At 45.2% G+C, this 26,350-nt stretch overlaps 1 protein-coding gene across 13 annotated transcripts in view; it reads right to left on the bottom strand.

Annotated features, from left to right (window-relative positions):
• Window positions 1-26,350, bottom strand: part of PPFIBP1 (PPFIA binding protein 1) — a 103,262-nt gene that overhangs the window by 71,136 nt on the left and 5,776 nt on the right. For 10 of the 13 annotated variants that reach the window (XM_031555213.1, XM_031555208.1, XM_031555207.1 and 7 more), the window contains exon 2: window positions 7,811-7,886. The gene's annotated coding sequence lies outside the window, so the exon portion shown is untranslated. Of the gene's footprint in view, window positions 1-7,810; window positions 7,893-26,350 lie in introns of those variants that run through there. The other 3 variants (XM_010715575.2, XM_010715568.2, XM_010715562.2) reach the window with 1 other exon arrangement.

Consider the following 26,350-nt stretch of genomic DNA (forward strand, 5'->3'; position numbering starts at 1 on the left):
GGAGGTGTCTGCACACCCGGGCCAGCCCTGCCAACCCAGGGCTGCCCAGCTGATGCCATGTGAAGACCCATGCTGACAAGGGTCCCATGAACATCCCTTAGGCCATATGTGAGGCAGTTTCCATAAACGTCCACTCGTACCACTCAGATCCACCATAAGGATCACCACCTGGCACAGAAACTCTAGTTTCCCAGGCTGAACCTGAATCCTAGAGATAGGTTAGCCTAGACATCCTACTCCAACAAGTACAATTGTAAGAAAGGCAGTAACAAGAAGCTAAGCTGTAATGCAGGACTTGTTCATGAGAGTGTGGGGATACGAGCAGTTGGACGTGGAAGAAGTTGCAATTTTAAACTCTTAACAGTTAAAAAAAACCGTGTTCACTTACGTTATTTTAGAATGGAATTTCTTGGCTATGCAAGCAAAACAGGGCAGGCAGTAATCAAGTTCACTGTGGGGAACCTCATTGGCTCAGGTACCCACTGCCTCCCACTTTCTAGTGGCAGCGGTTTACTGCCTCCTCCAACTCCCACTGCTTCTTTTGTTCTGTTCAAGCCTAATGTTCCACCTTGCCCACTCTTCCCACTTTGCTCATATTCCCTTGAATGCCAGTGATATTTGCCATCAGCCCATAATATCCAACAGCTTCTCTTTGCTGCTTGGAAACAGTTTGGAAGAAATGTGAAAACAAACAAACAAACAAACAAACAACAAACACACACCACCATCACCACCACCAGAAAAAAAGCTCATTTTCCTGCTTGGCACAACCACAGCCTTTTGGGGAATTTGCACTAGAGAAGTGGGAGGTAGAGAAGGAAGAAATATCTGGATAGTCAGGTAGCTCTCTCCCTCTTTTAATTTCAAATACCTAATCAACACATAAAGATACTGAAGTATCTCCAATAAATTCCTTGATGGGGATTATCAGCAAGATTCAAGCAACTTACCCTGGACACGTTCACAAAAGCATTCACCTTTTCAGGGTGCAATACCTCAAAAAAATTACAAAACATACACACACACACACAAAACTCAACCCACAAAAAAAACAGTCCTAGGCAAACATGCAGCTCCCCACACAGATTCTTCTCCTGAGCTGTCAAAATCAAAGACTAGGGAGAGAAGTGGTCAGATAACAAAGGAAAGACACGAAGGCAACAACAGGAGCACACGCACTGCAAGTAAAGCATGAAAGCCTGCATACCAGCTGCTCTGCTCCTCCTGGTGCAAAATTCAGATCCCAACTCAGCCCTGTGGGCTCCCAAACAACATGAGGGAAAAACATCCAGAATCAGAATAAGCCACGTTCAGTTCCTCAAAAAAATAAAATAAAAAAATCAGCTGACAAGTCATCAGGAATTCGGGTATCATGTGAAACAATGGATGAAATGAGAGCCCTGCAAGCATGCCATGGAACAAGACAGCTCTTCTCAGAGACAGAAGAAAGCATGCACAAGTGAGGTAGTGGAGGGAGTGGATCCAGAGCTGCCCAGGTCACCAGCCCAGTTATCTTCAGGAGTTGCTGCAAGCATGCTCCACAACGTGTGATTTTAGAAGTTGAAAACAAAAACACAAACCTCCCTCCTAGCAAAGAAAAAAAAAATGCTGGCTGTGGTACCTGGATGCTGCAATCTGTTGCTGAAGATCCCTTCTAAGGCATCAGGATATGTCTGTCCTACCCGTTCAAAACAGAAAACAAAATACATGCACAGAGTTAAAGCTCAAGCCCCTAAAAGGGCTTGGCAATGTTTTGCATTCCCAGATAGCGCGTGGCTGAAGACAGCTGCATTCCTCATTGCCTTTACTAGCAAGGCATGCCTAGAATAAAGTTGCTTGAAGTCATGCAAGCCTTTCACCAGAAAGTTTATCAAACAAGGCATCTGAACGCAGCCAGAAGGCGGACAGGCAGCATCTGAGAACCTGTGGTGAAGCAGTCCAGAAACATTCCAAAGATGAAGAAATTCTTCATGTGATTTCTGCTCTTATGCACCACACCACTTTATTCACAAGTAGGCTATCTATCCTCCTCAGCAGGGCTAACCTTCTCTAATGCAGCTCAGAACTCTGAAGCACTTTTTTCTAGGTCTCATTAAAAAAGAAAAATTATGGGGAAGAAAAGGAGTTTTAATCAAATGCAAAGCAGTAGTCATCAACTTCGCTGCAATTACTTCCAGATCTCCTCTGAAAGACCTGGCTGAGGTGGTTGCTAAGCCATTCTCTGTTGTATATGAAAAGTCATGGCTGTCAGGTGAGGTCCAGGATGACTGGAGGAAGGGCCACGTCACTCCCATTTACAAGAAAAGGTGCAAGGAGGACCTGGGGAACTACAGGCTGGTGAGTCTCACCTCTGTGCCTGGGAAGATCATGGAGCAGATCCTTCTGGATGATGTGCTTGATCACATGAGGAAAGAGCGTGTGATCAAAGACAGCCAGCATAGCTTCACCAGGGGAAGGTCACACTTGACCAATCTGGTTGCCTTCTATGATGGAGTGATGGCATCAGTGGACAAGGGAAAGGCGGCCAATGTCATCTACCTGGAATTGAGCAAGGCCTTTGACATGGTCCCCCAGCACATCCTTATCTCCAAACTAGAGGGATGTGGATTTGATGGGTGGACCACTCGATGGATAAGAAACTGGTTGAAAGGCCGCAGACAGAATGGTCATCAATGGCTCTATGTCCAGGTTAAGGCTGGTAATGAGAGGCATCCCCAGGGGTCTGTCTTGGGACCGGTGCTCTTTAAGATCTTTATCAATGACATCGATGACGGAATCGAGTGCACCCTCAGCAAGTTTGCTGATGACATCAAGCTCAGTGGTGCGGTTGACAGAGTAGAAGGAAGGGATGCCATTCAGAGGGACCTCGACAGGCTGGAAAGGTGAGCCCAGGTGAATCTAATGAGGTTCAACACAGCAAAGTGCAAAGTTTTGCACTTGGGCCAGAGGAATCCCAGGCATCCATACAGACTGGAAGGAGCAGTCCTTGAGAGCAGCCCTGTGGAGAAGGACCTGGGGGTCCTGGTGGATGAAAAACTTAACATGAGCCAGCAGTGTGCCCTTGCAGCTTGGAAAGCAAATGGTATCCTGGGCTCCATCAGAAGAGGCGTGGCCAGCAGGGACAAGGAGGTGATTGTCCCCCTCTACTCTGCTCTTGTGAGGCCCCATCTGGAGTACTGTGTCCAGGTCTGGAGCCCCCAGTACAAGAAAGACAGAGAGCTGTTGGAGAGGGTCCAGAGGAGGGCCACAAAGATGATCAGGGGGCTGGAGCACCTCCACTATGAAGGCAGGCTGAGGGAGCTGGACTTGTTCAGCCTGGAGAAAAGAAAGCTGTGAGGTGACCTCATTGCAGCCTTTCAGTACCTAAAGGAAGCCTACAAACAGGAGGGGAGTCAACTCTTTGAAAGGGTAGATAACAGCAGGATAAGGGGAAACGGTTTCAAGTTGATGGAGGGAAGATTTAGGTTGGATGTCAGGGGGCAGCTCTTTACAGAGAGAGTGGTGAGGTGCTGGAACAGGCTGCCCAGAGAGGTTGTGGATGCCCCATCCCTGGAGGTGTTCAAGGCCAGATTGGATGGGGTCCGAGCAGCCTGATCTAGTATTAAATAGGGAGAGTGGTGGACCTGCATGTGGCAGAGGGTTTTGGATCTTCATGATCCTGGTACCTTCCAACCTGGGCCATTCTGTGATTCTGTGATTCTGTAACATCCCAGAGACTACTTAGAGCCAACAATAGGAGGGTAAAAACAAGAATCCTGCTGTGGCACATGATAGAGGACATAATAAAGATAACTCCTGTGCAGTAACACAGTTCCCATTTAGGACATCTCTCTTTTCCCATGCCAGCTTCAGCTGCTAAATAAGAGGAAAAAAATACAGAAACATTAACAACTTCACTTAGTTAACGAAGGTTAGGCAAGATCATTCACGATAAACATCTCTCCCTTTCCCTTTGTTGTTGATGGGAATCAAACATGATTTTTTTCTACTTTTTTTTTCTTCATTTAAACGAGGAAGGTGTGGTGCTACTCCAGTAGCAGTCAGGGAGCCAGGGTGATAATTTGACTCTTCTCACGGCCTAAGGTCCCTTGACTTGTGGTTCATTTTCCCCTCTGTAAAATGGGGCAAATAAAAAACTACTATACAATGATATAGAAATTGTTTAATTCAGAGCTGTATCACTTTTTGAAGATGCAAATAAAGTGCCAAGCATTATTACCAGATGATGCAATGATAGATTTCCTCCCTCAAGCTACTTAAGGAAAGAAAAAAGCCAAGCAAGCAGACAGTCCTATTTCTAATGAGATGCACTACTCAGAAAGTGGGACATCTTAAAACAGATTGGACAATGTTCTTCCAGCTCAGAAAGATTATTCTCAACACATAAACCTCACAGGATTACATATTTACAAAATGAAACATATCAGTTGACCAGGTTTTCTGCAGACAAAATAAGCTTGCCTAAATAAACAGGAAAAATATACATTCTCAGTCTTGAAGAAATCAAGAAGAGTTTCTCAGAGAAGCAAAGGAAGAAACGGAATTAGATTTGAAAGCTTTGTGGGGGATGAATTTTTATTTTCTGAATATAAAGCAACTGTCAGGACTGGGAAAGTCAAGTAAGGAAAAAAGCAGGCGGGAAAAGCAGAGAAAGGCTCTGTGCAGCAGAGAGGTCACATGTGAGATAAACAGGGCAGTAAGCTAATGTGTACGGATAAACACAGCTCCCTTTCTCTCCGTACAGACTTTTATGTGTATTACAGAGCTGCCTTCAGCACTGTGGGTGAACATAATGTGAAGCTATGTTAACGTTATCCAAACCACATTGCATAGAACATCAGAGCAAAAGCAAAGGACATGCATACTGCTTTCTGTAAGCTGCAATATTCCCTCTTGGAATAAAGGGATGGAAAAAACCCGAGCATAAAAACCCTGCCCCTTTCCCCCCCACCGCATGCCAAGGGTGACACACTTCTTCCTCTCTGGCCCAAAGTTCATTTCTCCTACGAAGGGCTTAAAGGGAGTTGTCATTCACACAAGAGAAATGTTAACTCAAAAATAAATGAGCAGATTCATGGCTTTAACCCTTCTTGAACCCAGAAGTGAATCACAACAAAAATGACGTTTCTTCATCAGCATCCCTATGTCATTCAATGCCCTGGCACTGCTTGGGCAGCACAATGGGGTTGAACAAGGCTGAATTTGAGGAGGAAGCAACTTCTCCTGTCAATTAGGAGCTTTATCTTGCATTGCACTCTTGACGACACGACACGTAACACTGTAACACTGACACACAAGTGATACCCTCACCCTAAACCTCCTGCAGCTGTCCCCATGTTGTGCCTTGCCCCAGTGTCTGGCCACAATGGACCTCAAGCTCCAGGCAAGCACACCCCAACCCCTTGCCTCCCCACCCCACCCATGGCCAGTGCCACACCTCCCATAAGCATGCAGAGGAAACAGCACTATTTTGAGCATATCTGAGTTTAGCACAACTACTAAAAGCCCAAGAGAAGCTGCACGGGGGTTGTATCCACGGGATAAGCCACAGGCACTAATAAATGCAATGATGAGATGTACACACAGGGCAACGGGAAGCCCTTGCACTCATCTGTCCAACTGGGAGCAGTAGGCAGCAGCTCGTAACATAGCCCAGTGCTGAGTCAGAGGCAGGGACCTCTGGTCATCACACTAGGAGAGGCTTTTATTTACTTATTTGATGGTGAAAGCAAGTAGCAGAAGGAGAAATCACTTCCAGCCTTCCGGACAGATTGGTGAGGGAAACGGGTCTATCTCAAGCAGAAAGCCTCCAAACAGCAGAGATACACTGGTACTCAGGCTGTAAACAGAGAGAGGATCCAGCACCCACAGGTGCCGACTAGGAGGGATCTAAGTACACACTTTCTCCCGGAGCAATGCGGAAGAGAAGGCAGATTTAGCTCCCAGTGCTTCTGACTATTCCTAGGGAAGGAAAAGTAGCACAACATCTGGAAAGAAAGGATCCAGAGATTTTCAATGAAGGCAAGACATTTGCACAGTCATGCCAGCAGACTGAAAATCCCCAAACACACATCCAGCAGAAAGTGGAGGCCAGCCAACGTCAGATTTTCAGTGACGTTTTTATAGTCATGACCCATTCAAACCCAGCTGGAGTGCCTGGCCAGCTGGAATGTAATCCCCACAACTCTGATATGCAATAAAACTGAAGAAATGGGACCCACATAGGAGGACAATAGGTGATAACTGCTCTTGGAGCCAGCAGGCCACTGATTAAGAGTGTGGGGAATAAAAGCTTTTGGTGCCAGACTTTAGGGTTCCTGACAAACAAAGAGCATCACTTGCTTCTTTCCAAGCCCCTGGGCAGCCTATGGATCCCACAGAGAGTTCACACATAGTGATTTGGAGTGGGAAGGGTTGGAAGCCCAAAAAGAGGCACTCCAGGGACTGTAGCAGGGGGAAGGAGAGGAAAAGAAGGGAGATAGCATCTTGAACAAGACACAGCCCCATCTCCAGGCAGGCCTAGGGATGCAGGATGGCACTGTGGAGCAGCAATGACCAAAGCCAGCTTTGGAGTTTGATCACACCAGCAGTCCCAGGCAGCAGACGTGCACTTTCTGCTCTCTCAAAAGAGAGAGTAAATCTCTGGGGACATGGCACGCAAACCCTTGGGGTACAGGCTGTTAAAAACAGCAGTAAACAGCAGTCACCGCTGACAGTCTCAGCCCCATGAGTGCGTGGTACACCATGGTGTGAGGCGTACCATGGTGTGCAGGTGAATGGGAGGACTGCACAGCAACAAAAAACAACAAAAAGCACACACAAAAAAAGTCCCAGCTGGAGTGGGGAGCAGTCTGATGAAGCAGTTACAGTGCAAAGACAGCAGCTGAGAAGAAGCACAACAGGGCTGTGGAGCAGAAGCTGGTATAGCTACAGTAAGGAGTTGGTGCATCCCAGTCATGGCGTGCAAAGCTGAGGTGTGAATGCAGCAACTCAACCCAGCTCTCCAAGCAAAGAATCTGCTGGAATTTAGAAGCCTCAAGTCCTTTACACACCAGATCATACCATAATATCCAAAACTAAGTAGATAGGAGATAACCATCCCCAAAATAAGACTGGCAGCTCTGATATGCACTATGCTACTTGGATCAAATCAGTCTAGACCAAATGCAAAACGCCACACCTTGAAGTCTGCTTAACTGGGCTATTTCCAACAGCTAATGCAACAGATAGTCTATTCTGTCAAGAGTGGTTTTCGCATAAACTTAAACTTGCCCCAGTGATCTGAAAGCCCTGAGCAATTTCTCTACACGTTGCCACAGACCTGTCGAGTTAGATTAACTGCAGACACACAGCTCTGCCACACCACAGAGGCATGGCAAGTGCAGCAAGGCCCATCCTGAAGCACTGACATCGCTTTTTGAGTCCACAGTGTGCCACAAGAATGGCTCTAGTGGTCATTTCCTTTTTATCTCCTGGATAACCAAAATATACTCAATTATACTGCCACAGTCCATATGTTAACTCCTAAGCCGTTGTCTTTAAAATGCAGAAAGCCTCCCTCAACCTAAACAACAGTTCAGAATGCATAAATGATGGCTACCCTTTAAAAGACATCAAATAAACGGATTTTCACAAAGCAGACGCAGCGTGACGTTCATCTACAGCTCCTGCAGGAAGCTGTAATGCACTGTAATTTTACTAACGTTTGAACTAAAAGTCTAAAGGAGCTGTTGTGTAAGGTATCAAGCAAAAACCAGAGGATATGTTGACATCAATAGTGAGGAGTAAGCCGTTGGCTTAGGTTACTCACCCAGGGGAGCAAACTCAATGCTGATCTTCGCCGTTATGCTTGAGCCAATTCCACTGATCCATATAAGCTTCTGACACTGGAAAGAGAGAAAGAAAGAATTTAATTAATTGCTACAAAGTCTGAGGAGACTTAAAGTGAAATCTTGTAAAAGTTTATGATGAAGTGACATGGGATGCAGGAAGCACAGCGGATGACGTACGTAACAGCATTTAAAAAAACAACAGCAACAAAAACCGTGCCAAGAGATTAAAGGATGACAGTTGATGTACAAATAGGAAATGAGCTTACTTATTCCTAACAATTCCCAGCAACATCCTCGCTCAGTAATTTCTGCGTTAAGTGGTCAGGTTTGTGCCTGCCCCCACCTCCCAGCAGATCACAACTACACCACACAAAGCAAAGAAGATGAATGACACCTTGAAACGATTCCTTCTCACTACTATGACCTGCAGAACTGCCAGCCCAGCGCCCCATGGAGCTAAACGACCAGAGCTCTGAGTGTGAAGAGAAGCCAGTGAAGGTCAGAGCAGAACAGGGCACTGAAACAATCCTACAGCTCTTTCCCATCGTCACAGAGGATACTCCTATCTAAAGACTACGGTCAAAATAAAAGCTATTTGGTGTAGGAAGCTTGGCAAAATTGTTCTGGGATAAAGTTCTACATGAACTTCAGATCAGAAATGCAGGAGGAAATTTAGGAATAAAACTCTGGAAAGATTAAAAAATTCCAAACCTAGGCAATTAAACAAGCCCCCATTAAGATAAAAAAAATCTAACTCCCATGTGAGTCTCAGTGAAATACAGCTGGTAGGACTGAAGCAATGAGGAATGCTGCTGAAAGGTATTGTGCATCACTCTGCAGGAAGGTCAGTAACCTTCTAGTTATGACCTCGGTGTACTACTGGGACGCTGCCCTGGCAGGCTGAGACACTGCTCACGGAACAACAGTTGTGCCAAGAGCAAGAGCAGATACTGGCAAGCTGAGAGAAGCTCACACAAGCAAGCAACACGATCAGAATGCCAAACACTTGACTCAAAAATATTAAGGGCTAAAGAAACAGACTATCTAGTTGACCTGAGACAACAAACACTGATTGCAAATATCCAGAAGGTGTGAGCTAAAACAGAGAGAATTCAGCTGACTTACGACACATGGTAATAGGGCACAAAAACAAAGATGCAATCTCAGGTCTAAATACTAAAAATGTAGAATAGATTGTCTTGGGGCATACAAAGGATGCTGAAGGGAGGTTGTGGCCAGGTGGGGTTTGGTCTCCCATGTAACTAGCGATAGGACTAGAGGGAACGGCCTCAAGTTGTGCCAGGGGAGATTCAGGCTGGACATGAGGAAACACGTTTCTCCAAAAGAATGGTCAGACACTGGAATGGGCTGCCTAGGGATGTGGTGGAGTCACTAACCCTGGAGGTGTTCAAGGAGTGTTTAGACATTGTGTTGAGGGACATGGTTTAGTGGGAAATACTGGAGATAGGTAGACAGTTGGACTGGATGATCTTGGAGGTCTTTTCCAACCTTGGTCATTCTATGATTCTAAATGGCTCATTGCTTCTCAGAACAGTTTTTTTATTATTATTTTTTAAACAGACTGGGAAAAGCACCAGGAAAAAACAACAACGTACACAAGACCATGAAGGACAGAGACATATAAGTCTCTGCTAGCAGACTCTGTCACAGGACCAAGGTTTCAGGCTATTGCAACAGAATAATTATGCCCTGTGCAACACAGGAAGAAAAAAAAACATCTGTCAGATGGAAAAAGAGACAAAACATGGTAGGCGGGGAAAGAAAAATATTTGAGGTTTCTATAAAGCGTACTGCAGAATGTCATGCAGAAGCTTACAAAGCTAGAGAAAAAAAGTTACATTAATGGTGTTATTGCAAGTCTGCTTAAAGTAATACCATGCACTGAAACTAAACGTCTGTCATTAAACGGAGCTTCTCCTCTTCACTCCCAATGTTCAGCTCCAGTTAAGTCACTCGAGGCTCACAGTTATGTAGGAGTTTTGGGATTCTCAGGCTGCAAGGACCCAAAAGCAGCAGTAGAGCAGAAGGGAAAGACCCAATCTCCTCCATCACAGAAGGGCTCTGAAGCACAAGGGAGTCCCAGACATCTCTCAGCCCAAACCTCCCTCACTGTTCTGCCAGGTCTCCCTCCCTTCAATTTTGGGCTGATCTGCTCTTCCCAGCCTGGCTCCAAGGCTTCAGCAGCTCATCCTGAACCTCATGACCACGACTATTTTGGTAAATCAAAGATGCTCTTTGTTCTTGTGGTTTGTCAGAAAGTTTTAGTCATTTCCTCCTGAGCAGAGTCAGAGCTGCACAGACCCAGCCCACACCTCTAGCAAGCAGCATGGGCACTGGCTACCTAATGAGAAAGAGAAAACCAGGCAAGCATTTCTCAGAACTGAATAAATAGCCGTTCCAGAAGGACTTGGTTTGCTTCTAAGTCTACTAGGAAAAGTGATCGACACAACACCATTTGTAGCTTCTTTAATTTTTCAGCCTAGATTCAAATCTCAGCTCTCCTAGGCAGAGTTCATTATAAGTTCAGCACGAAAACAACCACCCAGAAAACGCCATGCATAACCAAGATTTTTAGGAACATCATTTACAACTGCAGGATGAGGCACAACAGGTGAAACAGAAGTTCATCAGACACTCATGCAGTGCAAAATATAGCTGCCCTGGAGGAACTTCGCAGTATCGCCAAGAAGTGACAGTATTGCGAGACAAACGTAAACAAAGGCAAACAAAAGAGAGGCGCAAAATATTACATTTTTCTGTCCTTATCAGACAGACTGTAATCTCTTAACCAGGAAGAAAATACAAATTGTAACCCTGCAATCTTCCAGGTTCCACAGCAATGTTTTACCTTGCCAATCAAAGGTGCTCTCCAATAGCTAGCTACACATTTCTTTTTTGAATTTGAAACAAAATTGCATGCAATTACTTGGTGTTTGGATTTGACAAAGACACAACCCCATTCTTGAATACATGAAATATTCACAAGTTGCAATGTATTTAGTGCTACTGCTTTTCTCTTAGCTCATGGCCCTAATTCCTCTTTTTGGACCTACTGGAGCTTTGGTTCAGGAATGTTCTTGGAGGAATCCAATCTGGTGCACTGCAAGGAAATAATCTGACTTCCTTATGCTCTTTGCTAGATATAAATAAAGATCAGTTTTCCCTAAACACTTCTGAACAAGAGAAGAAGGGCTTTGAGCTACAAGATCTGAAAGAACATCACTCTTCTACTCAAAACGCCTCTGTGACACGGACCCAAGCAATCACAGCACAATTCAAATTACTCTTCCTTCCCACACACTTGCTTCATGTCGGGGTGTTTGTGTATAAATTAAAAAGCCACTATGACATCCTTCCTACATTTTAAGGAAAATCATGTGACATCTTCTGCAGGCAGCATAACTCAAGGCAGCTTGCATTTCATTACTTCCCACCACCCCCTCACACACCAAAGCGCTTCACAAGCTGAGCTTCCTACATGCGGAAGCCTGAATTGAACGCAGAGACCAGCCTTGCTCAGGACAACAAGGCTTTGTGCTTGGACCACTTGAGGATGTATGTGGTCAACATGATGTAGCAACTTAAGTTATCAGGGCTACAGACAGGGCTCTCTCAGCACCAAGAAATCAGACAAACAAAGCACATAAGGGGGATGGATTTGACATCAGCCAGGCCACACAGCTCATCCTGAAGCAGGGGACAGTGTAAAATAAGGTGGCCAAAGTTTCACAGACAGGGAGCATTTCTTTAAACCCACTGGGGATATTCAGACTTTCAGCCTTTCAACGAGAGAAGGTATCATTTGTAATACACTCCACTCCCAACCTGAAGCAGCACAGCTGCTTCTTCGGAAAACCTCTGACAACAGCTGAGGCTTCCCCAGTTGCAAGCAGCTCTGTGCACATCCTAATCTCTTGGCCCCTCAGAGTGAGGTTGAGAAAGTTTCTGATGTCTCATTTGGATCTCTCCAGAGAGTCAGCCCTCTCTGCAGCAAGCCTGCCACAAGAGGTGCCAAGAAGCAGCCTCTTTGGCCCGTCCTGTCTTACACACACATCTCCGGGCAGGAAAGCTCAACTGAGTGCTCTGCTTCCTTCAGTCTGCAAGGAGAGCCTGACCATCCAGCTGCAGCCAGGACATCTTTGTGAGAGCCCAGAGGCACATGCAGCAGCTTGGCCAAGCTGTAGCTCCACTAGGGCTCGCAAAGCAGCCAGCAGCTCCTGTGCAGGCACAGCTCCTTCTTGTCCAGACCTGCATGAAAGCTTCTGCAGCCTGACTCTTTGGCTTCCAAAAGACCTGAATACATTACAAGTCACTTTTGCAGAACTTTCAGCCTTCCCTACAGTAATACTTAGCTTACACTGAGTATAAAAGCTTACGCTGAGAAGATTCTTTCTTGAGAAGCATGTTCGGTTCTTGTGAACTCTGTCATTATTCCATGCCAACAGACCATTTTTTCTTTTTTTCTCTTTAAAGAATGAATCAATAGCTACTATGCATAACTTGACTCAAAACTTTATGAAGAAATATTAACAAATATATACATTTCTAACGAAGTCACCAGTGCAAGATACTTATATCCAGTCATCTTGCCTTGGTGAGGTGGATAGGGGATCTGAAGTCATGTAGCAAAGCAATGAAGAAACACACTTTGAATGATTTGGGAACCCGCTGATTTTCCAGGGGTTAGTCATTGATGCACTTCGTTTGTTCAGCCTGGAGAAAGGGACACTGTGGGGAGACCTCATCACAGCCTACAGCTTCCTCATGAGCAGGAGCAGAAGGGCAGGAGCTTCTGGTGACCAGCAACAGAACCCGAGGGATGACACAAGGCTCTGACAGGGGTTTGGGCTGGATACTGGGAAGGGGTTCTTTACCAAGGGAGTAGTTAGGCATTGGAATGGGCTCCCCAGGGAAGCTGTTAGAGCACTGAGCTTGCTAGAGTTCAAGAAGTGTCTGGACAACGCTCTCAGATGCATGGTCTGATTTGGGTGGTCCTCTGTGGAGCCAGGAGTTGGGCTTGATGATCCTTATGGGTCTCTTCCAACTTCAAATATTCTATGATTTTATGTCTTTCACTTTGGAACAATTATGGTATAATTTTTTGTAAAAGGCTTTTTAGGAAAGGCTAGTTTGAATCTGAAATAATTACTGCTACAGCTTGAATAATTCCATCCTCGTTTGTATACATCACCTATTCACACCAAGTATCATCTATCAACACCCAATCTCTCTCACATTTAAATCATCCTGTCCCTGCATACGTTTCTCAGCTGCTGCAGATCACATAACTGATCTCTTATTAACAGTGGGACAGATGAGCCGCACTTAAACAAAACATACAAAAGCAGTTATTTCAGCTCTTTATTTTTGGTTTCTAGAAGGCTGTACATTTTTGATGCGCACATAAACACACAGCATCCACATTAACAAACCAGTCTGCTTTTGGCTATTACTGCACCCACAGCTGAAACTTGAATCTGTACTTGTGCAGTCTGCAAGAGCCAGCTATGGGCTGAAAAACAAAGCTTCCATCCAGACCTGAGAGTTTTTGGCCCAGACAGAAGCCCAAAGTGAATACTAAGGGACCTGAGCAAACTGACCACATGGTTAACCCCGGTGCCCCAAGCAGCTGATATGTCATGCAACATTTCCTACCACCAAATGGTGAATCTAAACAACAAACAAACACAAATGCCACTGACTCAACATACTACCACTATAAGGACACATAACACATCCAGTGGGCACAGCAAATTAACACTTTTTGGGCTCATTATAAATAATATTTATAATCTTCTGAGTCAGAGGAGAATATTGGATAGATAATTTAAGAAAGCGCTTGCAAGAAACAGTACAAATAACGAAATTACAACTGCAGAAGGTTTAAACAACACCTTTAAACTCTTTTAAGTTAGTGATTTGAAGTGGAACTAGACGTGATCTAGGCAAGGAAGAATTTTAAGACTATGACTAATTTTGTATTAATCACTGACTGAGTCAATGAACAGAGCCCCACAACGCACAGTTTCTGTCAGCTCTTGGCTTGAATTCTGCAAGTCAAAGCAAGGCTGCGGCCTGTGAAAACAGAAGTCCATCACTGGGGGATATGGAAATAGCTGAAAGACATGGGAGATTATTTTTTGAATTTAATTGAAGATCCCATGCGCACAGCGCCTGTCTTATGGAAGTGGTGTGATAAGAAGTCTGTGCAATCAGAAATGAGATAATTCAATTTTCCACAGGACGAATTCAATACCAACAAAAACTGCTCGCCAGGATTCTGTCTCTTTTGTAGTTCTGTCAAGTTTGCTAGCAGAAAGGTGACCAAACTCACTGACCTTGTAAACCACACGGTAAGCTGGCGCACGCTGCCATCTCCAGATCCCTGCCTCTGAGGTGACACCGGCTGCCCACTGTGTCTCAGGTGGCCCTGGTGCTGGAGGCCAGAAGGCCGCAGCAGCTTTCCTAGAGACAATTGTTTTGTTTTTTTTTTTTTAAGGGTAAGATAATGGCAATGGGATGTAACATCACTATCACTAAACACAGATTATTCTCAAAGGGATTTCAAAGGCACTGGTTTGGGTTTATTCTTCTACAAAGGCAAGAGCTAGGAAAAGCTTTCACATCCCTCCTGGTTGAAAACTTATGGGACAGCTTCAGCCTTGGATCATTCAAAGTATTTCTATAAGAAATAAGCACAAAACACTCCCCTGACAGAAAGGGATCTGGGCTCACATACAGGGTTTGCAGTAACATTTTCCAGAAAGATGCCAGCCCTTCACCTGTTACAGGCATCCTGCGCTCTGAAGTCTAATGATACTTTGCCATTCCTAGATGGAACGTAAGTAGCTCCAAAACCACAAACTTCTGAAACCCTGTTCATGAGGCACATATACTCAAGCTCTACATTTCCAAAGCCAAGATGTGAGGCAGAAGCTATGCAAACAGCAAAAAACCAAAGCACTTACCAAGAAAAAGAAGAAAACTTTTTTTTTTGTCATTGTTGCCTTTCTTATCAAGAAGAGACAGTCAAATGATTCAAGGAAAAAAACCCTAAAAATTAAGATAAACATAACTAGATGCTTTGCCAGCTACAGAAGCAAGTTTCATACATTTACTTTGCTATTTCTCTATACAACATGTCAGTTGTTTCAGCCCTTTTAAGCTGTTAATATATACGCAAACAGGATTCAGATTATGTGTTTCCATATGCACTGCAAATAATCCTCAGAATATTATTTCTACTAATCACATTGTTCCACACAGTATTAAAGCACATGATTGCAGAATAAAACCCTCACCACATATTTTTGGCTTGGAATCTTAAGGAAAATGAATGTATATGTTAGTGTTGTTTATAAGTCCTCACCCTGTTAAACATTCGAGTCGGTAGTCACTTTTGACTATGTTTGGCAGAAGAAAAAGAGATCTAGATGTCACATTCCCACATGTTCGGGAATATGACATTAGCACACAGGTAGGTAGAGGACAAGCATACAAAGCAGCCTCACATAATGCTAAAATCTGCTGCAGAAGCTCAGCAGTGCTTGGCTTTGCTAATCCCAGTGTCTGGCCTGCCAGCACAAGGACAGGGCAGGCCTAACCCTAACCCTAACCTACACCCAGCATGCCTGCTGACTGCTGCGCAGACATTTTGAAACACAGCAGAGAAACCACACACTCAGCCAACAAGGAGGGAGGAGGGATGCTGGAGATCAGAGGCAGGATAGATAGTGGCAACAAAGATGTCAAAAGAAAAGGATCATCAGTCACAGTGCTACAAACATCCACAGAGAAGAAAAAAACTGTCAAGATCAAGATCTTGCCAACTGCATTGCCTAATGAATAGTTAGGTGGCAGCTGCTTGCCATCTCAGTATCAACAAGCCTTGGCAGCTACTTGGGGGTCAGAAGTATGATCAAATTATCCCTGATTCAGAAGCTGGGGAGACTGAGGGCCAGCAGCAGCCACTCTCAGAGGTGCCCCGGGGCAGGTACGGAAGCACTCTACAGGGCCAGTCAGGGCTCAGCACCCACGCACATTCCATCTATACCGGCAAACCAGGTTGGCCTAGACCCCCTCTATACCTGGCAGAGCATAGCATAAATAGAGGTTTTATTTGCATTCATTCCTACAAACGTTTCTGTAATGTGAAAACAGAATGCCAATACCTCCTCCCCACTAATACTACCAACCCTCTCTAGTCAAGATTGATTTTATCATAATCAATCTATTAGAGCACTTCATCTAAGGAGCAAGCAAGAATGATGCCACTGGCAATTACAATGTGTTATCCTCAGAGGAAAAACTTCATCAGCTATTGGTCTCTCTCCTTCCTTAGAGAGGTCAGTGTTTTGCAACAACAGAACAACTATTTTTCACCCAGGGAAAATACCCAGGAAGCACTGACCAAACCGACCAGGAACGAAAATACCAATGAAGTGGTGCCTGTACTGACTGGGGAGGGAAAAAGATGAGCTCTACCATTTAGTTATCACGTTTGGAGGAAATGTAGCCTGTAATTAAATCAGGAAGAATAAGAACATACTTTCAAGAGAAGATTTTTAAAACCCGTTTGATCGTGCTCAAGAAACAGATGGCTGTATGTTCCTTTTTGAACAAGAACACATTTTCAAGAGACAGAAAAGTTGCTGGCAGAGCAAAAGACTTTGGGGATAAGCAACAAGATGAAAAATTGTTCTTCCCTTCTCCGTTATCATATCAAGCCCAGAATGATTACACCCTCTCCACAGTATTAATATGCAAACTTTCCTTGGGATGATAGCCCACATGTCAGCGTGCATTTTATCCCTGCATACGTACTGGAGCTGCACATAACCACAGCCAGGAGGACTGGACAGCCACAGCAGCCTTAACTGCTTTGCAGTAAATGCCCCAGGTGAAACAAGAGCAACATGCATCCTTACAGCAGTGTGAAAAAAGCACTGATCCTTGTCACCGGATCTGCCCTGTGATGAGATGATCTCTCTCTCTTCAGCTGTGATAGTCTGGCTCCTTTTATTAATAGCTGTGTGCTGGCACCTAAAGCTCAGCCTCCGTGTCAAGCACTGCAGTGTGTCAGAGAAAGAGAACACAAAGTTTATGGCATCAAGCTAAGAAACACAGGGGCTGGGAACGAGACAGAGCTTGAGCATGGACACAAAGGCATCCAACAAGCATGATGAGCCCTAAACCCCCAGTGAACCACAGCTGAAAAACACATCAGCTGACTGGGAACATCTGACCCCCGAAAGCAGCTACCTTCACCCATGAACTCAGCCCTATTAACTCTCCCACTTCACACACAGCATTTTCACTGAGTAGATAAATGTTTCATATTTAGTTGGTTAGTTGCCAACATGCAACACCACCTTTTAAAATGCATCCTCTCCCCATTTCTTCATGTAAGATGGGGATCCACAGGCTGAGATCAGCAAGCTGAAATTAGCCAGACAGTTCACTGCAGCTCCAACCAGGCTCATTAAACTACTGCAATTATGGTGTACTTGACGGTAATGCAGCCCCCACAAAGCACTTCCCCTTCCCCCTGCATCACCGACTGTTACTCATGAGGGCACTTACTATAATCTTTATAAAGAATTTCTTGTGTAGTCTAAATTGCAGAATAGCAATCACTTTTCTTTTCCCCTGGTAATAAAACGAGACAAAGCCATCAAGTTATTTGCTGTTTATTCCATGGCCCTCCTTTCCCAAAATTTCTTTCAGATGTTCTTTATGAAGCCAGACACATTGGGTTGCTAGAAAAGAAGGTATCATGGAAACACAATGTTTCAAGGCAGTTTGTGTGGAAAAGAGGAGTAATTGAGGAGACTTTACATCCCTAAATTTGCCTGGCATTTCTTGCCAAAAGAAATTCACAAACTTAATGGCATGAAGCTGTGACAGGGGAAGTTTGGTTGGATATCAGGAAAAGGATCTTCACCAAGAGGGTGGTCAGGCACTGGCACAGGCTCCCCTGTGGTCATCTGGACAACGCCCTCAGTCATATGGTCTGATTTATGGTGGTTCTTTGTGAAGCCTGGAGTTGGTCTCAATGATCCTTGTGGGCTCCTTCCAACTTGGGATATTCTATAATTCTGTGATTTCTTCCTTAAATAAAGCAAGGAAAGACAGCCTACATAAAGAACTCCTTCTCTACACTAGGACTGTGATCCTGTGCACACAACCCACACTTTAACGCCAGTTTCAAATTAGCTTTTTCAGCTTTTTATTAGACACTAGATGTTCTGGGTACCAGAAAGGTCACTACAGAAATAATCACTGTCCTACAGTGGCTACCACTCCCTAGCAGGCAGGCTAAAATAGAGATACAGATTGGCATCCAGCCTTCCCTGTAAAGTACCCATGATGGACTGTTTAGCTCGTGGCTGAGCCCTTGTCCTTGCTGAGCCCTCAGACGCCGTGTCTGCGCTCACCAAGAAGGGAAACCCTGTTGCTGGCTTCCAGCGCCTCATTACATGCAAACCTCTTTGCTCTACCTGCTTAAAACCAATTCAGCCCCAAGCAAAGGAACAGGCTATAGTTCCAAAAACCTACCCGCAAAAAATAGTGCTATTTGACATAAAAGGGAAGAAAACTGTTGTTTAATAGCAGGACAATTCAGATAGCATTTGCAAAAATCCCATTACACACTTCTATGCTTCCAGGTTTCCAAACAGCCTTTCCATAGTGCAGTGAGTTTTGTATTATTACTAGCTAGGCACAGAGAAACTTAACTGCGCCGTATTAACAACTCAGGATTTGATTTCCTATCCAAAGGCCCTATTACTTTTAATTAAAATAGTACAGTGCAGGGTTGTTAAGCCTATGCAAATCCCACACTGTGAAGTCAGTGCTAATAAATGCACAGGTAATCTTAGAACTTCCATGCAAGGACTTTGATACAGTTAAAAATAAGCTTTGTTAGTACAGAAAGAAAAATACACGAAGGCACAAGAAATGCTTTTGAAGGCTAAGCTTTGCAAAACCCAACCTCAGAGTCTTATTATAGGGTCTGTGAGCCACTATGAGTCTCCCTGCTTAAGCAGGGCACTTTACCACAACGTGCTCCATCGGATTTGCTGCAGGTTGAGGATTTCATCCTAGATTTCCTCTGCGGCAATCATACAACACAAAGAGCTGAAACAAGGTAACACCTGGTTTGAGGCCTAAATGAGGTGCAGCAAAGTCAAGACAGGGAGAGAGAACAGATCAATGTGGTCTGCTAACAGCAAGCATTTTCTTTGTCTAAACATAAAGGAGACAGTTTTGACTCGAGGGGAATTTTGACAGGGTTGTAGCACTGACTTAATGGAACAAATACCTATTTGCTTGAGCCAACACTGACTTAGCCCCAGAATTTTGACTGTAACACTTGCATATTATCAAAGCACACAAGACGGTGCTTGGGTAGGGCTAAACCAATTTTCAATATTTCATTAGGTTCTTTCAGGTCAGACAGATTTTTTTTTTTTACAGAAGTTGTGAAAACACAGTCTAGTCATGAACTCCAAGGGAAGATGATCCCGACATGCAAGGTAACCACCAACCCAACAGCCAGAGCTGTTTGCTTTTCTGAGCAGCTATAATTATCCCTGAAATGATTTGAAGGGGCAGGGTGGGGCAGAGAAGGGCCAGCAGGCCAGTGGGATGGCCAAAGAAGGATAAGGGCTGCGTGACCACCCCCCAGAGCCTCAAGAAGGTCCAGGCTGGGATCCATCCCTCTGCACTCCTGTTCACACTCGTCTGGAGGGGAGGAAATAGGGCAAGAGCAGGCTGAGCTCCAGATGTGCACAGCCGGCACCCATGGGGTAGAACTGCTCGTGGTCAGGTGCAGGAGCAGGGAGCTCTGTCACATCCCCTCACCAGCTGTCCCGCGTCACTCAGCCTACACACAACAGGGATGATGGTTGGATGAGCGGCCACGTAAACAAGCTTAGAGCTCCACGTAGCCACAGGGACTGATTTTGGCTCAGCATAGGGCTTTCTGGATAGCAGAGCCAGGAAAGTGACAAACAAAAGGCCTCAGGCCCATACAGTTTATCTCGCTGGTCCTCCCGGTAGCCATTACATTACAACAGTCTTCTCCTAACGAAGAAAGGTCAAGCTATAATTTTCTTTACTTCAAATTTATTGTTTCCCTCCAACTAAGGGTATTTTTAATCCAGGAAAAAGCAAAAGGAGATTTATTAGTTCAACAGACACTGAAGCAAACTCATTTCAGAAAAAAAAAAGAAGCCATTGTTTTCCTGGTCTTTTTAAGAAAGGGGAAGATAGAAAACAAGCAGCCAAGATTATTAGCAGACAGAAAACAAAGAAATAAAGCAAAAAGAGCCTTTATTCCCAAGAGCTCCTTTTAAACAACAAGGAAGAACCAAGCAGTGTAGTGGTACTTCCTGTGACCCGTAACATTAAGCTTGGCAAAATGAGGTCACCCCATTGGAACAGCTTCTGCCACCCTCACTGTGCGAGCAGAGTGCTGAACCCAAAGGGGCTCAGATGAGCAGGATGGGATGCAGAGCAGGGTCTCGCTTGTGGGTAGTGTTCAGAAAGGTCCTGGAAAGGTGCCCACCCAAACGTTCATCCATAAGGGGACTGAGTAACTGCTTCCCACAGGACAAACGCAGAGCAAAGCATGGGGCAGGGACAAGCGACAGGAAAGCTCTTCCACAGCACAGGGCTAAGCGAGCACTAAGTAGATAATGTACACACACCACCCCTGCTCCCAGCTTCAGTCACGCTGGGTATATTTAACAGCGGTATTACTCTCTAGTGAATTCAATTCATGATTTACCACGTCGTATTTTCATGCCCTTCCTATAAAAAGCGTTTGGAAGCAATACAAGCAGCTATACTCACAATACATTTTATAACACACACAGCCTGAGGAGCACCACTTGATGTATTATTGATAGGCAGCCACTTCTGAAATGAGACAGACTTTGAGGAGGAAAACGACACAACAAATACACAAAACTGCTGCAGGACTTAGATAAACAGACTAATTAGCAGAGAGCTTGTATACATTGAAAAATTTAACTGAAGCGGTGCCCCTAGCTTGACCTCCCATCTGCATCTCTAATTGGAGTATGGCTCTTTCAATTTGTGTTAGAGAGAGACAGAGGCAACAGCTCAACTAAGAGCATTCCAGGGACACCAAAGGGGCAGGCAGCACTAGGGTATCTTTACGTCCTGCAAGTTTGCCCTAATGTTTTCCCCAACATGGGCACAGGTTGGAAGGAACAACAACCACATATTCTGTAGACAAATTCAGAAAGCAACTAAGCCTTTTTAATTATGATTATATACAATTACACTTGCCTAAGGCAAGCAGCCATTATGTCCTGAATCAGGATCCCTCAACTCTGAACCCATGCAGGAAGCCCAAATAATGGCCTTTACGCTCACAAAATCACCACTGAATCTTGATGGCTCACAAGCAAAATGGCTTTAATCTCATTTAAAAGATGATGAAAAGTAACGTCACCCCCCAAAAAATGTTTTTCTCCACTCTTCTTTTGACTGTTTTTCATAATTCAGCTCCCCACTAACAAGGTTATTTCTTTAAAATAGACCAGTTTTATAGGATTGGGTTCTGGTGTGTATTTTTATGCATTCTCCCTGTTCATTATGCCATTGGAAGCCTTTGAGTATTGCACATACAAACACAAGGAAACTGTACTTCTACCCAGATTAAGCATCTGCAATGCTTCTTTCCAATATGTAAGCTTGTGTCTTATGCAGGAAATTGAATTAACACATGGCATCTTTTAATTTCCTAAGAGCTCTTCAACAATTGAATTTGCAAAACAACAAACCAGCACTCTGAACTACAGTAGGTGGTTTACAGAGTGTTTGGAGGCAAGCTCTTGTTCAAAAGCCTGTCCAGAAATCCAACACCACTGCTTACTATTCCCAGCCACGCAGTCAATGAACAGAACACAACCACAAGAGCACAGCTGAGAGCCACCCCCCTCTGCTCGAAGTCACAGTTGATTCTCAGTCTTCAACCCTCCTTGTCCCTGGGTACAAGCTCACACAATCCAGCTAAGCTGCAGCCAGCACAGCCTTGTGAAGGCAAGCTAACAGTGATCAGCCTTACTCTGTTGTCTGGAAATGAAGCCAGCCCTTGGCCACCAGAGGTCCTAGCCCCTCTTGCCATACTGACCTTATAATGGCAATGCCAGGCGTGACAGCCTCAGCTCTGCCTCCTCAAAAACACACTGCTTTCACTTAGCACTTGTACATAGCAAGGGCTCTGCACAGCACGCCATCAGAAAGATGCATCAAGTAAGACTTTGGGGACAACTCCTTTTGCTGCCAAGTCCATGGCGTCAGACTATTTTTAGGAAGTTGTCATCGTAGAAGCCAAAATAACACTTCTCCCTCTGTATGCACACAGCTGGACATGAATCATCGCCTGCAGCGAAGCATCTGCATCCACCTCATACATGAGTTACAATAGGAAGGAAGCCCTGAGAGGCAGCCTCTTCTCTGGAAATGCACCACAAGTAGTTAACATGCTCATATGCTGAGCAAGCAGTGAAAGGGAGGAGGGACCCCGCCAGTACATGGGACAGAGTTGGCACGTTCCTTCCTCGCCTTCAGCAGCATTTCCTCTGTCCTTTATTCCTAAGAAGCGTGCTTGAAAAGCCAACGTGTGATTTCCACTGTGCAACACAGAATTGCTCCTTTTCTCAACTATGGGTGTGGGATCACAGCTGCCCTCAGCCCGCATAGCCTCACAGATGGGTTGCATGCTTGTTTCCCTCCACCAGACTGTCGTGCTCCCCTGCTGATGTGCAGTTTGAAACCTTACTACGGCAGTGCAGGGTGACCCGGATCCCATCCAGGGGAAATCCTGCTGGCCACTGAGGCTGTCCTTCCTGCTGGACACTCCTCCACAACTTTACCCAACTGCTGGCCAACAGGCTCAGGACCACGGGCAGCCCCAGAAAGCTTCCCCAGCTTGCGCAGTCCGTGCCAGGTTTCTGCTGCCAGCTCGGCCACTATCAAGCACAAGGATAAAGCACACTCATCCAGATGATAAACAAGCTCCCACCAGGCAGGCTAACCAGCTCCAGGATGGCCTGAGGCATGCAACCTGGCCTCTCCCCGTGCTGCAGGGAGGAGCACACGAGCCCACAGCCACAACCTCGTGCTGAGCAGGTCTGTGCTCTGTTTTGCTACCTTACTTCATATCTCAGACACCACTCCACCTCCCAGCACCCACAGTCCTCCTCCATAAACCCATCCAAGGAGCTTTACTTCTTGCAAACGCCCACACAGTGAACTCGGAGCGCTGGCTCGTCTCTGAGCTTCGTGAAGTTGAACAGGCACAGCCAACTGTTGGAGGAGGATTGGCTTCACATACTTCTTAGTCTTAAAGCTATGCAATATGTTGAATCTCCTGTTTACCGTGGAAGGCGTAACATAATTTAATTGGGATTAATCTCACGTATGGCTTCTATCAGGCTCCGCAGAACCTCTGGCTGCCCTCACACTTCTGTGTAAACACGGGCGAAATGCAGATGGGAAGCTGCAGAGATGGGAGACGAAGCCCTTGCCTCAGGGCCCTGTCATGCAAGTTGGACAGGAAGGGTTAAAGGAAGGACTCCGAGCTGACCAGAGTGGGATCCTCTCCTTGATTTCAGGAGCAGCAAATAGGACCAGGGACACTGGCACAGTGTTGTTAGCGTGCAAGGGAGAGAGAAAGGTAACCAACAAGGTAAGCACGTCCGGTACAAAAGTGGAAGGGCCTCCTTTGCTGTTTTTAATCAAGCATTAGTCTGAACGACTGTTTCAGTTTTGGTCCCCTGACAGTATCAGGTGTTGTCAGGGTATAGGACACTTCCTCACTTTTCAGGGTAAGGCATAGCAGGACTCCACTGCATGCGACAATGAGGCTAGGCCTGAATCCCCACAGCCACAAAAAAATGGCATAGCACATTTTGTACAAAGAGGAATTAACTGCAATATCACGATCAAATTCCAGTTTAGCAGCAGCAGTTCAGCTGGAAGCACTGTCCTAAACGACCGGGTATCCGATCCTCAGCTATTGCCAAACACTGCAACTTCCCTCCCTGTCCAGTCCCTCCCCTCCCAAAGAGGTACTGCAATAAATCAGCGTACTGAGGCAAGTCCTTACAGAAACATTATCTTGTTCCAACTTCTTCTGCACTTAGAGATGTCTGACAGTACAATTAGCCCTGCCTAACCACGGCAGACCCAGCTCTGCAGCCTGTTATTTTTGTGCCATGCCCTGAAGTAGGAGCAGAGCAGCACGCAGAACAACGGCGCGCGCAGTGCGACCTCACATATGCTTTGACAACTGCATTTTCCTACCAGTGCTGTATTTCACTGAGAGCAAAGTGACTTTCCAGAACAGCACAGGACAGGACGTCACTTGCTTTTTCTTCACCAAACAAAACGGGCCCAGGCATTTGTTGTCAGAACACAAACAAATGCTCACCGCGACTCCCGCTCACCGTATCTCGGTGGTATTTTCACCAATGAATGAATAAATTATCATTACATCAAAGGCAAGGTTTCCAGTTGGAAATTATTTACTTTCCCCTCAATCGCAGCAGCTCTGGCAAGCTCACCCAAGATACAGATTATGTACAAATCAGCCAGCAAGTGCTCGCATGCTGGGAGCTGTTCAAACAGGAATAATTCAATCTTTTTGTAGCCTTACCCTAGCTAATTTGCCACAAGCTGTCTCTTTTCAGATGCTACATGGAACACGAAAGGAGGAGAAAAACTGGATTAAGCTGGAGCACTTACAATCAGCTCATCTAGCAGGAGTTCAGGTCAGTTAGTTTTCTATTTAAAACATCTTGTTTTTTCAGCCTCGCAAGGTTAAAAGAACAGAAATTTATTGCAGTAATCAAATGCTGGACAAGCGTGCAACAATGACTTAACTAATGCAAACGATTTTCAGTCTGCGTGCAAGGAACGTAAGAGATAATTGGAGGGCACTCTCTTCCATTTGCATTTTGCAAGTAGTTTTTAGGTAGCCATGGAGACATTACTGCTGCCTCTTTCCTTCTGTCATAATTAGACAGCTATTGATTTGTTTGTAAAAATTCCTTGGAAGAGCAGGGAAAGAAGGAGCTTCCCATGAGGGCTGAGAGCAGGAAGCTGAAGGAGGCTTAGAAGGATTTCTGATGGAGACAGCAGCATGGAAGCCCTGAGCTCCAGGCACTGCTTCAGTACTTCAGCCAAGCAAGGTAGCAAACATTCACCGCTATGCAATGTGTGGGCAGAAGAGGGACAGCCTGCCAGCCAGGTCCAGAAGGAATAACACCTGCAGCTCTGTCTGCCACCATCCCATGGAAAAGGAGGCAATTTCCAAGGCCTGTTGTGGTTCTGTTCCAACACAAAGCTCTCTAGAGATGCTGTGAGACTTCATCCCGGCAACGTCTTCTGCACTTGGCTCTCCTTTCCAACAGCAGCTCTAAGAGCTTTCCGTAAGCAGAGCAAACCCTGTCCTTTAGAGGTCAGAAGGACGCTGATATCCAAAAGAACCCCAAGGGAAATGCCGTTTGCCCTTCTGACATCAAACACTTCTGCATACGTGGATTTAAAACCGCACGTTGTGACACGCAATTCTAAAACCCAAGCAACCAAGCTGGAAAACACTGTGTCACACAGATAAGGACAGGCAAGTAATTATGGATTCAGGTCCCATTCAGAATCTCTCAATAATGAGAGCAATATATCAGGCTCGAAACAGATTTTTCCCTTTGGATAAAACAGAGAGGAAAAGCTTTTTCAGCCAAAATATTTTTCTTAAATTCACCTTAGACCCAGTTACAACAATGGAGCCTGAACCTGCAGGATTATCTCTCCCACCAAGTAGCAGGAAGTTTACCAGCACCACCCTGAAAACAAATCACAATGCTCTTATCTCCGTGTTGCATTTTAAGCCTCACAGCTGTCCGCCAAAAGGATGCTCTCAGGCAATGCTGCAAATGGAAGGACAGCCAGTACAACAAGCTGCTGCAGAAGCAACTGCACCCATGAGGGATCTGCTACTGCTCCTTGCACATGCCTGTGGTGTCCAAATTCCTAGCCCGAGGATGCTCCCAAAGCCATGTTTCTGTATCAGCATAGTCACAGTTGCACCAGTCCAGACTACACAGTGGGAGGAACACCAGTATAAGTTAGGAGAAGTCCAAGAGGGCACTTCTGGTTAGGACCTGTTAATAACAAGTTTCACACCCAAAAGAAGGTCAGACGAGTGTAAGCCACTGCATGCTCTTTTTGGAAAGGAAAAAGCCACAAACAGAAAAAAATGCTCTACCTAAGACAAGAAAATCTCCTTTGCTGAAATAAGAAAAACAGGTTCTCAGATCCGCACTTAGCCAAGAAACATAAATATGCAATTCTGAACCTTGCCCTGATGTTTCCTTTAGAAACATAGCAAATTAAAAGTGCTGTCATAAGTCAAATGAGCTTTGGTTAAGAGAAAGAGGGGGGAAAAAAAAAAAAGT

This window comes from Meleagris gallopavo, chromosome 1 (genome assembly GCF_000146605.3).
Source record: "Meleagris gallopavo isolate NT-WF06-2002-E0010 breed Aviagen turkey brand Nicholas breeding stock chromosome 1, Turkey_5.1, whole genome shotgun sequence".
Classification (NCBI taxonomy): domain Eukaryota; kingdom Metazoa; phylum Chordata; class Aves; order Galliformes; family Phasianidae; genus Meleagris; species Meleagris gallopavo.